We start from the raw sequence: 16,734 nt of genomic DNA on the forward strand, positions 1-16,734 counted from the left end.
TATAAGTTAAATGTATATAGCATAGCCTCATTTATAAATACATCATCACTGGATGTTAACTACAATAAAAAAAATAAAAAAAGTAAGAAAATAAAGTTCTGGGTGTTAAGCCTCACTGATTGTAAGAACTTGGAAAATTATGCCCCTCTGGTTTTCATGCTAGTTTTTCATGCCTGGGATGCTTAGGTCTGTTTCTCTCCCCTCTCTATGCCAGTGGCATTCCTCCCTCCTGTAGACAGTCTAATGGGTCTGTTTAGCTCCAGACTATGTCTCTACCCTTCGTACCCTCTTTGATATGGCCTCTTGTCTACATTTAGCTGTAGAGAGTCTGTTGTTTTCTGGGTGGTGGGTGTGTCTGCTGGTATCCATGCAAGTGGTGATCTTAGGATCCTCCTACTCAGGCATCTTTCCCAGAATCTTCATGAAGTATTGTTAATATTTACAAGTAGATATTCATGTATAGATTTGGTGAACACCTCCTTTTTATGCCCACTCTCTGCCTTGGTTTCTTAGAGTGTGTGAGGCCCACTTACAGCGAACAATATTCTTACCTAAATACATATTTACTTCTGAGAGCATAACCAGTGATAACTTATCTCTCCTATCCTAACCCTTTCCAGACTCAAGGTAACTAACCCCGCCTCTTTCAAGGACAGCATCAAGAGCTGATAAAACAAAATGCACGTGGACAAGAGTGGCTATTTTCCTTTTGGGATAACAATGGGAAATATATCTGATGGTGCCAGCCATTTGATATATCAGTCTGTTCCCTCCAGGCCTATACAGTTGTTTTGTTTTGTTTTTTTCCCTCCAAATAGAAGACTCCAATATTTATCCTATAAGCAAGGAAGAAACTGAACAAACTAAATCAGAGCTCAAATAGTATACATGATTTCATTCTGAAATCCTATAATTGCACTTTGGATGATCTTATGTGAAGAATATTTTGATGGAGCGATGATTTTTAATTGGATAAATTTGTATCCTTTATTAGAATGAAATAAAAGGGAGAAGACAGTTTGCCACATATCTGATGAAATGTGCAAAAAAACAAATGCTTTTTTTTTTGTAAAATATTTTTAGGAGAAAGAAAATGAATGGAGGGAAATAGACAATAGAAATAATTGGGTGAAACATTTAAACACTGAACTATTAACCATAAAGTTAGAATCAAGAATATTTTCTATCTAGAAGAGTTGTTTTTATCTGACTTTTCTAGATACCTCAGCATATGCCTAGAAAGTATCTTATCAATTAAAATATTATCTACAAGGATGCCTGGGTGGCTCAGTGGTTGGGCAGCTGCCTTGGCTCAGGTAGTGATCCTGGGATCCAGGATCGAGTCCCACATCAGGCTCCTGCAAAGAGCCTGCTTCTCCCTCTGCCTATGTCTCTGCCTCTCTCTCTCTCTCTCTCTCTCTGTGTATGTCTCTGGGGAATAAATAAATAAATCTTCTTTAAAAAATGAAATATTATCTACAGAAAGAGTCAGTTTTAGGTCTCATCAATTTCAAATGTACTAATCACAAAATGCAATTTTAAGATGATTATAAACAATTTTATGTAACAAAATGGTAATAGAACCTTTTTGAAGGCATGTATTTTTCCAAAAAAAATTTCATTGACCTGGGATTAGAAACAGATGGAGCTGAAAAGATTACAAATATATTAAAACAATGATTATTCTGCCTACATTATTTTTAATGTTTAATAATTATATTTAAGTATTTTTTACTTTGCTTTGCTTTAATGTACCTGGATAAGTGTCTTAAAAAAAAAAAGTTTTCAATATCCTTCCTTCCCATTTGGGAATTCCCTGGACATGTCTTATAAATGGTGGTATAAGTCAACACTCACAGGGTCCTGCTGAAACTGTGTTTTCTGCCAGTGTCCACCACTATTCCATCAGGCACATGCCTTTGCCAGGTGCTACTACTTCTTGGTAGCTTGGTAGATACTATGATGCCATGGTAGTGGTCAGGCAGTCGTGTCCTGTAGCATAAACTAGGGTACTGCTTGGCAGTCCCCAGTGGCTCTGATGAGTATGATGGTTTGTCTTGACCATGACAAAGCTGACCCTCAGTTCAGAGGAAAAGTGGAGGACATGTGTTCTGTCTCTCCTTTGTCTTATGCTTTCTCAGAGGGTCTTAAAGCAGTATGGCTTGTGCCTTTTTGATTTGCTGGAGTTTTAGTGAATTCACTTTTTAAGTTTTTGTTTGGTGTCTGTTTCTAGAATGTGTCTAAGGACTTTCATGGGGCAGAGTGCACTACAGTGAACCCACATTTACTACTTCCCTCTGGCATTTAGAGTCAGCCTTCCTTTCAATTTGTCCCCTCCCAGGAGACACTTCTGGTCCCCTACAAACAAATCCTTGTCAAATCATCCCTTCAAGTTTACAAGGAATTTCCAGATAGGTCTTAAACTCGTTGGTGGTATAACTTGAGTTGTTTCCCAGAAGACTCCTAGTTAGCTTGCAAATAGGCTTCTCTCAAACCCATCTGAACAACGAAAGTCTGAATTCCTACAGTGGGCACACCCTAGATTCAAGTTGAAAGTTCCATTATATGATGAACTTAACAAGTAACAAAATGTTTAGAGTAGCTCTTTATTTTGAGGGCATTCAACAAATATCTATCAGATATCTACAATGTGAAAAACATAGTGCTCATTGTCTTATATAAAAATAAAGATTTCCAATTACAGTCCTCATCTTCAAGGAATCCAGTTTAGCAGATACATATTAATGCATAACTATAATTCATTGTGATAAATGATGTAACAGCAAGGTATGTGAAGCACAGTGATAACATTAAAACACAGAAGGAGATATGCATATGCACACAGAGATGGAGATATGAAGATTTCTGGAGTGCAGAGGTATGCTTCTGTTTGGGGAGGGTGGAGAGGAAGGGTTGAAAGTAATGGTATGGAATGTAGATTGAAGGGTAGGCATAAACCAAATATAAATACTGTGTTCCATGCTGAAAAACTTCAACAATTTAGAATCACTGGAAGACTTAAAACATGGCAGAGACTTGATCTTATGAGTTTTAGAGAAATAACTTATTGTAGGGGCATGTATGGATTAAAATGTACTTGTTACTCAATAGAATGGAGATAGAAATATAAATGGAGAGAGGATATTGCAATTGTCTAGACAAGAGTTGATGAATAATGCACAATGGAGATGGAGAGGATATTTCAAGAGGATATTTCCATTATTTAGGAGGCAGAATAAACAGGACTCAGTAACTGGATCTGGGCATTTTGTAAGAGAAAGGTAGTATAGACTATCAAGACTCTTGAATGACATGCTTAAAACAACATGAAACAGGGAATACAGGATAGGAAAAATTTCAGGGAGGAAAAATAACACATTCCCTGTTATAAATGACTAGTTAAAGGAGAGACCCCATATACCAAAAGGAGATAAAATTCAGGGAAAGAAAATGGAAGAGACAGGAGAATTAAACATGGACAGAGACAGGTAAAAGCAAAAAAAGAAAAAAGAAAAGAGAAATCATAAACAGTTGCAGAGTGATACTTTGGTTTATATTTGACATGTAATTATATTTTCAGTTCTTCATCGTATGACATCTAAAAGCAATGTCTATTTTATTTTTGCAACTGTAGGTATTGCTGTTGTTTTTTTATTCATGATTACAAGATGAATAAGGTATTTGTTCTTTGAATTGGAGGATAGTAAAAAATGGCATGAGAAAGGGAGAGAAAAGAAAACAGAGACCATGCCTGGTTATCCTGCAGTAAAATCTGTGTCTATCAGTGATGCCAGCTCTTGTAAAGGAATTTGTATCATTAAGATTAGTATTCTAGAAAAACCAACACATTTTTCACTGGATTCATATTCAGTTAAGAGATTGGAAACTGAGGAGCTGGAAAGATGGATATGTCTAATGGCTGTTTTTTAGTTTCTTTCATGGACTGAATAAGTAACCAAAGCTACTTGTACAGGCATTAATAAGATGTAGAATCATAGGGTTGGAAAGAACTCATGTAAGTTGGTTTCTAACTACTGCTTCCATAATTGTTTTCACATGAAAATAATCACATATGTTTGCCTGGCCAAGTGTTCTTAAACTCACAGAACTGTTTGGTGGGATGGTAAGGTGGATTTTGGAGTGAATATAACAAATCTAAATCAACAAACCAAGAAATGTTTATGAAGAACTAGGTCTTCCCTTGTTCAGGGAATATAAACCTTGTCAAAACTACTAACCTTACTAAAATAAGCATTTTAAAACTGTTGTAGAAAGGAAAAATTGGATTTCTGCCTCATAAGATCACTATGTACCGAAGGTATTCTCTATGAATTGGGGGCAGATATATTTTGAAATATTATTTGTATTAGAATATCCAATAACATCCAATTGATTCTCAGTTCCTCAAACTGTGGCTTTAGATTTGATCAATGCAGAGTAAAGGATCAGTAATTAAATAATAATGATTTTTTCAAGTGGAGGTAGTTAATATTATTGTAAATTGCTTTGCTGTGAGTAGGCTCTAGCTCTTAATGATTTTGTAAATGATTTTGGGAACAAAACCAAGCTTCAATTACATTATTATTTCAGGCCTTAGTATATGGAGCTTAAAGAAAGGCATACAAGCCTATCACAGAAAAAGTGTGTGACAACTTGAGAATTACTTTATTAACTTGTGAGATAGCCTCTTCAGATACATAAAGGCCCTTCCTTCGATTGTTTTGATCATTCACCTGCCAATTTTCATGAGATATACACAGAAAGCAGATAGTTGTACTGGTTAGAAGAATAAAAACAGACAAGAAATGAGCAAGCCTTCAACCACATTGTATTCAACACAGCAAATAGTGTGGATTTTTATTCTAGTGGCTTTGAAACAGTAGGAGACCATATCCTTAGTTATAGTCACCCATAGGTAGGGATTGCTTTCTTTATTTTGTGGCTATCTTGATATATTGGCCTGAAATGTGTTGGCTATGATGCTATGAGAAAAAGGTCTTACTGGTTCAGTGGTGGTCAATTTGCTGTAGAGAGAAGATTGACTTAATCAGTTAGTGACACACTCTGCTCTCACACTATGATCCATATGCTCTCTGAACCTCGTGTGGGGAAAATTTAAGCCCCTCTTGGCAGTTCAGCACTACTGAACTCTGCTGACCACAAAGAGTAATGTGGTGAATAATGGGAAGATCAGTAAATGGTGTGCCCTACTAGCACAAACAAGACTATCTCCAGTGGTGTATACCATCTTTTCAGCCTGACCATATACAAAGAAAGGATGGGGTGCAGTGTGGTAGTTCAGATTGTTTTTATTTGCAAATTCCATGAACTTAAAAATTCAGACATGGCATCTGGTAGGCCATGTATTACACACAATTAGTACAGAACTATTTGTAGCCAGTTGAAATTTGTTATGGAATGTGGAGTTACCATTAGATACTTATTTATCACAGTTCTTTTTCTTGGGTGGTGATATTAAATCAATATATCAATATAGATTTTCAAATTTTACTTACTTTGTAATGTAATTTAATGCATAAGTAGTGCCTGGATACTTCTGGAGGATTTTGTTGAAAACCCCAGGCATCAAATAATTTCACACGTAAATAGTTGTGTTTCTATAATACATGATGACTTTTTAAAAAATATAACCACGGTAATGTTAACATATCCAACATATTGAACAATTATTTCTCAATATTGATGAATACCCAGTTTATGTTTTATTTTTCCTTATTGTCTCAAAAATATCTTTTTGCATTTTGTTGGAATCAAGACCTCACATTTATTTGTTATATCTCTTTCTTCTCCTTTTTATTTTCCTTTCACTTTATAATAGTTTTCTTTGTTTTCTTCCTTCCATTTACTTGTTGAGCATACCAGATCATTTGTTCAATAGAATTTCTCAAGTTTTCGGTTTGGCTGATTATTTCTTCTGGTATCTTTCACATGTTACTATTTCTGTATTTCCTGAATTTCCTGGAAATTAGATTATATGCCAATGTTTGATTAAATTAAGGTCCTTTAAAAAAATGCTGTATTCTTACTGTACCACACGAGGAGGTACATAAATACTGCTGTTGCTTTTAATAAGATTGATACATAGGTTCAGGTGATGTCAGCCTGATCCCTCCATTAAAATTCCCCAAATACCTTTCACCTGATGGTTTTAGTGACAATTGATTATTCCTAGAATCCATGATCTCAATAGAGATTGAATTCAATACTACCATTTCTCTTGCAATTATTAGTTCTGATTCTTCTATAAAGAAGGTTGTTTCCTAATAACCATTTGATCATCCTGAAATATGATCCATGTGGGAAGGCAGGATAATGACAGATTGTTTCCACTGATTTATCAATTATCAGCATAATAAGTTGATGCCCTAGCAACATTTAAAGATGACCAATTAAGTTTTATTCATTATAGGATATCTTATCTATTGTGTATATCACTATGAACTCATTTATTATGTATAAATATATAAACAAATATAATATATTATTTATAAATAGATAAAATATATAAAATGTTTGATATGCTTCAAGGTGCTGGAGTCATTATTCTCTTTTGGCTGCTCAAATTGTTCCATCTTTGGCCAGTGAGAATGATTGCCTGTATTCTTTTAATATGACCCAGTTATTTTTCATAGTCTCTTTACTTTCAGGTATAAGCAAGATATTATAGGCTTAATTTGACATTTCCTTTTCCACACTTGAAATCAACTATTTCTCCAAACTTCTGGCTTCTTTAGTGGGTAATGATATTTAGAAACCAAAATATGGACACTGAAGGTTTTCTTTTTCTTTCTTTCTTTCTTTCTTTCTTTCTTTCTTTCTTTCTTTCTTTCTTTCTTTCTTTCTTTCTCTTTCTTTTCTTTTCTTTTCTTTTCTTTTCTTTTCTCTCTTTTTCTTTATTATTTATTTTTTGACACTGAAGGTTTTCATTGCCATTGGATTGTCATTATTTTAAGGCCTTTTTAATGGACAAAGCTAGGAAATAGAAATATTTTTTTTTGAAATAGAAATATTTTGTAAAGAAAAATAAATTATGAGTAAACTAATATTAAGTTAAAATTAAGTTACTTAACATTATTTTTAGTATTATATTTTAATTTATCTAATGTGACTTTGACTATCTGTATAGTGTTTTTAGTAGTCTCTCTAGGGCTTAAAAATACTTAATTTTTACAGTCTACTTGAAATCAGTATTTTACCACTTCATTTGGAATGTAGAAGCTTTACGACTTTATAGATCCCTTTACCTTTGCCCCTTTCTGTTACCAATGTGTTATATATCTACAAACATTAAACAATGTTATAGATTTCGCTTTCAACTATCAACATATTTTAAGGTGCTTAATAGAATAAAAATGATCTTTTATATTTACCTGGATGTTTACCATTTTGGTTGCTTTTTCTTCATTCCTGAGGGTCCACATTTTTGTGTTATATTATTTCCTCTCCACCTGGAAAGCTTCCGTTAGCCTTTCTCTCTTTTCTTTCTTTCTTTCTTTCTTTCTTTCTTTCTTTCTTTCTTTCTTTCTTTCTTTCTTTCTTTCTTCTTTCTTTCTTCTTTCTTCTTTCTTTCTTTCTTTCTTTCTTTCTTTCTTTCTTTCTTTCTTTCTTTTCTTTCTTTTCCTTTTCTTTTCTTTCTTTTCTCTTTTCTTTTCTTTCTTTTCTTTTCTTTTCTTTTCTTTTCTTTTCTTTTCTTTCTTTTCTTTTTCTTTCTTTCTTCTTTCTTTATTTCTTTTTCCTTCCTTTTAAATAGTTTCCACATCCAGCATGGAGTCCAACATGACACTTGAACTCTCGACCCTGAGATCAAGACCTGAGTTGTCAAGAGTGGGATGCTCAACTGAATGAGCCAATCAGCAGTCCTGTTCCCTGTTAGCAGTTCTTTAATATCATCTGGTACTGAGTCCCGTTAATGAATTCCTTATTATGGTTATTATATTTTAAAGTTCTAAAATTTCCATGTGGTTTTTTACATTTCCATTTGGTTCTTCTTTATATATTCTATTTCTTTGCTGAGACTTTTTATTTTAACATACATTGCAAGGAATGTTTGCATTTGCTTGTCCCAATGTACTTTTAAAATAGCTACTTTAAGATTTGCCAGATAATTCTAGAATCTATGTTAATAGTGTGGATGTTGGTATCTGTTGATGACCTTTCTCTATGTGACTTGAAATTTTTGTAGGTCTTAATATGCTGAGTAATTTTAGATTGCATCCTAAATATTTTGACATTATATTATGAGAGTGTGTCTTGTTTAAATTTTATGGAGAATGTTAATATTTTTGTTTTACAGGCAACAGACCTGGTTAGGTTTAGGCTGCAAGTTCCAGCATGACTTTTATGGATGATAATTCCAATGTCAGTTCAGTTTTCAAAGTCTTTATAATGCTTTCTAGATCTGCCTTGGTATGTGTCATCCAGCAGTCAGTCTATAATCTGGGCATTTGTATATCTGTTAGTTTCCTTCCCAGCATCACTGGTATGCTAATTGGAATTAGACCCATGCATCTTTACTCTCCCCCAAGAAGTTTCTGATTTCTAGATTTCCCCCTTTGGTCTTGGGTCTGAATTAGAGCTCTAGTTACCCTACTTTGTTGTGTTCTGTTGCTCACTTCTGTGATTGAGTTAGTGTCCTGGTCCAAGCAGAGGTAAGATATATATATATATATATATATATATATATATATATATATATAGAGAGAGAGAGAGAGAGAGAGAGAGAGAGAGAGAGAGAGAGAGAGGGAGAGGGAGAGGGAGAGGGAGAGGGAGGGGGGAGGGAGGGAGAAACCATCAGGTATAGCCCTGTTCTTTTAGAAAGGCAGCAATATCTGAGAGGAGGTATTGCCTTCTTAGCCCTGTGGGTTCTTGTGGCAATGAGTTTCCCTAGTTGTTGCTGATTCCCTGCTACAGGATTACCTCATGAATAAGGTGCTAGAGGAGGAGAAAAGGGAAAAAAAAACTGAGGGAATTTCCACATTTCCCATAAGTGTCAAGAGTACCCTTTTCTGACCCTCAAACAAAAGCTGGTTGGCTTTTTTCTGTCTGTCTGGATCCTAGTGCTTACTTTTGGGTTTCTGGCTGTGGTAAGTTCAAATGGAGGGATATCAAAGGGGAAAATGATAAACTCACCACTGATTTAGTGATATTTTGATTTTTGGTAACACCTGCTGTTATTTATGAAGTCTTCAAATAGGTACTCATGCATTCTGTTCAGGTTTTATAGAATGTATAAAAGTATAGTATGTATTCAGTGGAAGTAAAAGGATGAAGTATGTTTATTCTATCTCAACTGGAACCTGAATCTTTAAAATTTTGTTAATTGTGTAAAATATGATGTGGTTCCAAAATCAAAACTATGAACAAAATACCTAACAGAAGACAAGCTTTTTTTCCTATTCTTTTTCTCCCTCCAGAGGTATACATATTTTTAAGGTTTTTGATTATCCTTTTATTTTTTAATATTGAAAAGTAAGCATTTATTTATTTATTTATTTATTTATTGGTGTTCAATTTACCAACATACAGAATAACCCCCAGTGCCCGTCACCCAATCACTCCCACCCCCCTCCCCTTCTACCACCCCTAGTTCGTTTCCCAGAGTTAGCAGTCTTTACGTTATGTCTCCCTTTTTGATATTTCCCACACATTTCTTCTCCCTTCCCTTATATTCCCTTTCACTATTATTTATATTCCCCACATGAATGAGAACATATAATGTTTGTCCTTCTCCGACTGATGAGTGGATAAAGAAGATGTGGTTTATGTATACAATGGAATATTACTCAGCTATTAGAAATGACAAATACCCACCATTTGCTTCAACGTGGATGGAACTGGAGGGTATTATGCTGAGTGAAGTAAGTCAGAGAAAAGTAAGCATTTATATTTGTATTCCCTCTCCCTTCACTTCTTACACAAAAGATAACATGCTACAAACATTCTTCTGCATCTTTCTTTTTTTCACTTAATTATGTATCTTGCAGTCATTTCATAGACATATGTAAGGATTTTTCTCATTCCTTTTTAAGACTATATAGTGTTCCATTGTATAAACTTATCATGGTCTCTTAACTAGTCTCTTATTGGTGGACATATGCATTATTTTGGGGCTTTGATTATTGCTAATCAATATAGTTTTTAAGACAAACTTTCTTATTCATTTTACTGGGGAAGTGGAATATAATGAGAAGTGTTCACAATGTTTTTTATAACCCGAATCATTTTGGGTTCCAGATGTAGTTTATAGCCAATGCTGTAAATCTCATAATTCTTAGACTCATTACACATGCAGTAAGAGTAATATATTTGAATGCTGGGATTTGCTCATGGGTACTGTCTTTAATGGTAGGCCACTCCTGATAATGATGATTTATGAATAGCTTGAATTCCTTAAGCACTTTTCCTACTGGTATTGTTGGAGAGGCAAAAAAGCTGTCAGTTTTTCAGCACTAAGCTGGTAACAGAAAAATAGGAAACAGGGATTTTAAGAGGTAAAATACTAGAGGTGATGGTAATGATTAGTAGCAGTGAGGTTGCTCCATAAACTGAGTTTAGTATTATGGATATTGGATGGGAAGAAAACTGAGATCCATTTAAGGAGTTACTATATCCAAGAGTCAACAATTTGCAACAAAGGATGGGAAACTAGATAACAGAAGGTCTGGGATAAGATAAAGGCAACCATTTGCTGCCATAGCACCCTTTCAAAAGTCTTTCATTCCACTTTAGATATTAAAAGGACAGCCTAGCATTTGGTATTTTCTACCTGTCTATCTTTAGTTTAAATGCAAGCTGATTTGAAAAATATGTTAATTTTTCTATTTTATCAGTCTGAAGATGTGGATCAGAAGATTTTTCTCCCAATCCCTTCTTTTATAATATTGGTGCTTCTAATATAGGCAATAGTATAATCTGGGATTTTTAGGGGCATATAGTTCAGGGTTTTTACATTTAGTATTGTTCTCTTAGGTATTAGACAAACATGTAGAAATAATATTTGAACATGACTCCAGCATAGTCTACATAATGACACAATTAAGAATGTCATAAGATGTTGTGAGAAAGAAGGCCCCTAAGAAATTGTGATCAGCACAAATTTTAAATACTTAGCAAAAGAGTTGTGGGACATCTTACTTGTATAGTAATGGAAGAAATTCAGTTGTCAATTTCTGCTGGATTCTGATCCTTAGATGATATTATTTTTGAGCAATGTCTATGCCCCTACATTTTGGACTTTAACAGTTAACAATTTTAACCTTAAACTTGATTTTGGATTTTTACAGTTAAGAAGAGTTCTAGCCATAAACTTGAAATATTTCTGGTAAGATTCTTATTTGTATTAATTATAATGAAGCTTGAGAACTGACACCTTTAACTGCTTTCCACTTTGGAAGTGTCTAATGATTCTGTTTTCTAGTATGAAGTAATTCAGCTATGTCTGCCTTTGGCTAAAGAAAATAAAATGATAAAAACTTAAGTAGTCTAAGGAAAGCCTAAAATTCCTACTTTGATGTTGGAGTAGAGTTTATTATAGGTGCATGGTGGAATCTTGCTTGGATAAATGCTGGTAGCACTAATATGGTGGCACTGAAATGTCAGCCTAGTATTTTGCTTTTATCATGTAGATACATGAATTTGTAACATGAAATACATGAAGTCATTTTCAATCTATCTGGTGAACCTATGGTGCCGTATTTGTATTCTTAGAAATTCAGGTTATTTTGAAGTATTGAAAAGTTTAGAGGTGCGCAGAATTTCCAAGGTGAAGGTGGTCAACCTGACATAAATGTTAAAATGTGATGATCCTTTGGGTAACATCATTAAGTGCCTGGTGTTGGTGTAGGGGTTGAGGAAAGAGGATGGATGTTTAATGAACATTTTCTATATGACAGGTAATGTGTTAAGTGCTTCACATATATATCTTATATAATAGAACTTTATGGGTAGATATTACTATATTACTTTGTAAACAAGGAAAGTGGAGTTCAAAAAGTCTAAATAACTTAGAGTCACACAGACTTTCAGTGTAGGATAAATATTTGAACTCAGGTCTGTTGACGGGTTTTTCCCCCCATGCTTTGCCAAATCCCTTACTTACTCAGGTAGGATTAGTCTTTAAAAGATCCTGGCCCCAGTAGGAGTGGTATGATGCCTATTAAGGTATTGGATATGAGTGTTATAAAAGGACCTTATTAATGTATTTACAGGTACACTTATAATATCCATAAATCTCACTTTAACCAGCACATTTGGTGTATTTAGTACATGCAGCTGATTGAGGCACTCTATTTGCCAAAATACTATTTTTCTTAGAGTAAAATACATACATTTAATTTTCTAGTGAGTTGTTATAGTAGCTAAATATAGACAGAATAGCCCTGGTTTCTTTTTACAAATGAAGTACTAAGATGTAAGTAAAAACTGAGAAATTTTAGAACTCTAATCATGACATCCTTATGACTTTGATTATCTTGTGACAGAAAAATGTGTCTAAGGGTCCCCTGCTAATCAGACATTGGATGATGGTAGGGTGAGGAAAGGATAGGCTTAATGTTAGATGATGAAGGTTCTCCAAGCCTTGACTAGAGTTTTTATTTTTTATTTTTTTTTGACTAGAGTTTAAATAAAACAAGCTTGAAGTATAGGGTCACATGATTTATAGATAATAACTCTTCCCATCTCTGGAACTCTTTGCCATCTCCAATAACAAGAAATAGAGCTTCAAAGATTAGAGCTCCATGGGAAGCCAGGCAGGTGATGCTACTGTGTTAAGTTTTTCTGAGTTTGCTTTAGTATGCCTCAAGTGAATGAATAACTGTGGACACCCAGGAAGCCCAGGTGGCTAAAATTTATATTAAAAGAATTCATTTTATTGTACCTTCTCATTCTGAATCAAGGATGAGTCACTAAAAATCTGTAAGACCTAGGAGTGCAAGGGAAAGTGTGAAAGAGGATTTTTTATTTTGCCCATTGCATTCCAAAATATAGCTATCTGTCTTCTTTTAAGCACCTGGATGTGTGGAGCTTAATGTAATTGACCTCATGCATGTTGTGAAGAAAATTAAAAACCTTATCTCATGCTGGGGGCTGTAAGTTTTCATCAACCATTTGGAGTTGGCCTGAAGGTCAGCTTTTACCACCTGAAAACAGATCTATTTATTTCCCAAAGTGCTATGTAGAACACTAGTCCTATAAGACATCTGTAGAAAAAAAAAATTCATAGTTAAAGTTTGGGAAACACCATATTATACATCTACCTATTAGATAATTATAACACACATTAGTGTATTAAGTAAGATTTCTGATAATTCAAATAGTAAATGAAAAACAAAAGCAGCAAAAACCGTGTAACTTTTCGTAATAGTCATTTTAATAGGAACCTCTTCCTATTAAGATTTCGCAGAACTAATTGATTAAGCCAGTGTGTTTTTGACATAAGAACAGGCAAATAGACCGGTGGAATAGAAGAGAGTCCTGTAATAGACCTTCATTGTAGTCTGTAACAAAGATGACACTGCAGTGAAGTGGGCAAAGTATGATCTTTTCATTAAGAGTTACTGGGTCAGTTAGATATCTGTAGGAAGAAAAAAATGAACCTTACTTCACATATACATATGAAAGATAAAACAATTTGGCTTTTTGGGGAAAAGGTAGGAGATTATCTTCATGACATGAAGGAAAAGTTTTCTTAACAGGACACATAAAGGAAAAAGAATGGGGAAAAATGTCCACATTTAAAATAAAGACTGTTCATGAAAGGACACCATTAAGAAATTAAAGAGGCGAGCTAGAGACTAGGACAAGATATTTGTACTATATATACCAGACAAAAGACTAGTATATAAAATATGTATAAAACCACTACAAATCCCTATCAAAAAGCCAGAATCAAATAGAAAAAATGGACAAAAGATTTGAACAGTCATGTCAGAAGGGAGGATATTTAAATGGCCACAGGAGATGAGAATGTACTCAAATTTATTAGTCATCAGGAAAGTACAAATTAAAACCACAGTATGATTACAAAGGAATGGCTAAAATAAAAACAGAAAATGCCAAGTGTGTCAAGGATATAGAGTGGTTGCAACACTCATTTACTGTTGGTGGAAGTGTAAAATTAGTATGACTGCTTGGGAAAACTGGTTGCAGAAATTACTAAAGCTGAATATATGCTTATCCTCTGACCCAGCATTTCCACCCCTAGATTATATACCAACAAAAATTCACATATATGTTCACCAAAAGATATGTACTATAGAATGTTCATAGCAGCATTATTTCTAAGGACCCCTAAACTGGGAACATCTCAAATGTTTATAAATAGTAGAATGAATGAAGTATGATAAATTCACACAATGGGCTATGATATAGCAATGAGAATAAACAAACTATAAATATGGAATAACATGAATAAATCTCATAAATATAATTTTGAGATAACAGGCAGACACGGAAGAGTACATACTAGATGATAAAGTTTCTTTTTCATTTTTTTTAAGTTGTGATTTTATTTTATTTTATTTATTTTTTATTGGTGTTCAATTTGCCAACATATAGCATAACACCCAGTGCTCATCCCGTCAAATGCCCCCCTCAGTGCCCGTCACCCAGTCACCCCAACCCCCTGCCCACCTCCCCTTCTACTACCCCTTGTTCATTTCCCAGTTAGGTGTCTCTCATGTTCTGTCACCCTCACTGATATTTCCCACTCATTTTCTCTCCTTTCCCCTTTATTCCCTTTCACTATTTTTTATATTCCCCAAATGAATGAGACCATATAATGTTTGTTCTTCTCCGATTGACTTATTTCACTCAGCATAATACCGTCCAGTTCCATCCACGTCGAAGCAAATCATGGGTATTTGTTGTTTCTAATGCCTGAGTAATATTCCATTGTATACATAGACCACATCTTCTTTATCCATTCATCTTTTGATGGACACCGAGGCTCCTTCCACAGTTTGGCTATTGTGGACATTGCTGCTAGAAACATCGGGGCGCAGGTGTCCCGGCGTTTCATTGCATCTGTATCTTTGGGATAAATTCCCAGCAGTGCAATTACTGGGTCATAGGGTAGTTCTATTTTTAACTCTTTGAGGAACATCCACACAGTTTTCCAGAGTAGCTGTACCAGTTCACATTCCCACCAACAGTACAAGAGGGTTCCCCTTTCTCCACATCCTCTCCAACACTTGTTTCCTGCCTTGTTAATTTTCCCCATTCTCACTGGTGTGAGGTGGTATCTCATTGTGGTTTTGATTTGTATTTCCCTGATGGCAAGTGCTGCGGAGCATTTTCACATGTGCTTCCTGGCCATGTCTATATCTTCTTTGGTGAAATTTCTGTTCATGTCTTTTGCCCATTTCATGATTGGATTGTTTGTTTCTTTGCTGTTCAGTTTAATAAGTTCTTTATAGATCTTCGATACTAGCCCTTTATCTGATAGGTCATTTTGCAAATATCTTTTCCCATTCTGTAGGTTGTGTTTTAGTTTTGTTGACTGTTTCTTTTGCTGTGCAGAAACTTTTTATCTTGATGAAGTCCCAATCATTCATTTTTGCTTTTGTTTCCCTTGCTTTAATAGATGTATCTTGCAAGAAGTTGCTGTGGCCAAGTTCAAAAAGGGTGTTGCCTGTGTTATCTTCCAGGATCTTGATGGATTCTTGTCTCACATTTATACCTTTCACCCATTTTGAATTTATCTTTGTGTATGGAGTAAGAGAATGGTCCAGGTTCATTCTTCTGCACGTGGCTGTCCAATTTTCCCAGCACCATTTATTGAAGAGACTGTCCTTTTTCCAGTTGATAGTCTTTCCTGCTTTGTTGAATATAGGTTGACCATAGAGTTGAGGGCCCATTTCAGGATTCTGTATTCTGTTGTATTGATCTATGTGTCTGTTTTTGTGCCAGTACCACACTGTCTTGATGACCACAGCTTTGTAGTACAACCTGAAATCTGGCATTGTGATGCCCCTGGCTCTGATTTTCTTTTTTAATATTCCCCTAGCTGTTCAGGGTCTTTTCTGATTTCACACAAATCTTAAGATTATTTATTCCAACTCTCTGAAGAAAGTCCATGGTATTTTGATAGGGATAGCATTGAATGTGTGAATTGCCCTGGGTAATATAGACATTTTCACAATGTTAGTTCTTCCAATCCATGACCATGGGATATTTTTCCATCTCTTTGTGTCTTGCTCATTTCTTTCAGAAGTATTCTGTAGTTTTTAGGGTATAGATCCTTTACAAACTCTTTGGTTAGATTTATTCCGAGGTGTCTTATTCTTTTGGGTACAACTATAAATGTGAATGACTCCTTAATATCTCTTTCTTCAGTCTCATTGTTAGTGCATAGAAATGCCACTGATTTCTGGGCATTGATTTTGTATCCTGTCACACTGCCAAATTGCTCTATGAGTTCTAGCAATCTTGAGGTAGTGTCTTCTGGGTTTTCTATGTACAGAATCATGTCATCTGTGAAGAAGGAGAGTTCTTTGCCCATTTGAATGCCTTTTATTTCTTTCCGTTGCCTGATTGCTGAGGCTGGGACTTGTAATACTATGTTGAATAGCAGTGGTGAGAGTGGGCATCCCTGTTGTGTTCCTGATCTTAGGGGAAAGGCTCCCAGTGTTTCCCCACTGAGAATATTTAATGTGGGCTTTTCATAGATGGCTTTTAAGATGTCGAGGAATGTTCCCTCTATCCCTACACTCT

General features: G+C 34.9%; 1 long non-coding RNA gene across 1 annotated transcript in view; it reads right to left on the reverse strand.

Annotated features, from left to right (window-relative positions):
- Window positions 1-13,368: 13,368 nt before the first annotated feature.
- LOC112657958 (uncharacterized) overlaps window positions 13,369-16,734 on the reverse strand; it is a 66,307-nt gene continuing 62,941 nt past the window's right edge. Inside the window, exon 8 of the long non-coding RNA XR_003135361.1 lies at window positions 13,369-13,594. This is a non-coding gene — a long non-coding RNA (uncharacterized LOC112657958). The remainder of the gene's footprint in view (window positions 13,595-16,734) is intronic.

Source organism: Canis lupus, chromosome 8 (assembly GCF_003254725.2).
Source record: "Canis lupus dingo isolate Sandy chromosome 8, ASM325472v2, whole genome shotgun sequence".
Classification (NCBI taxonomy): Eukaryota; Metazoa; Chordata; class Mammalia; order Carnivora; family Canidae; genus Canis; species Canis lupus.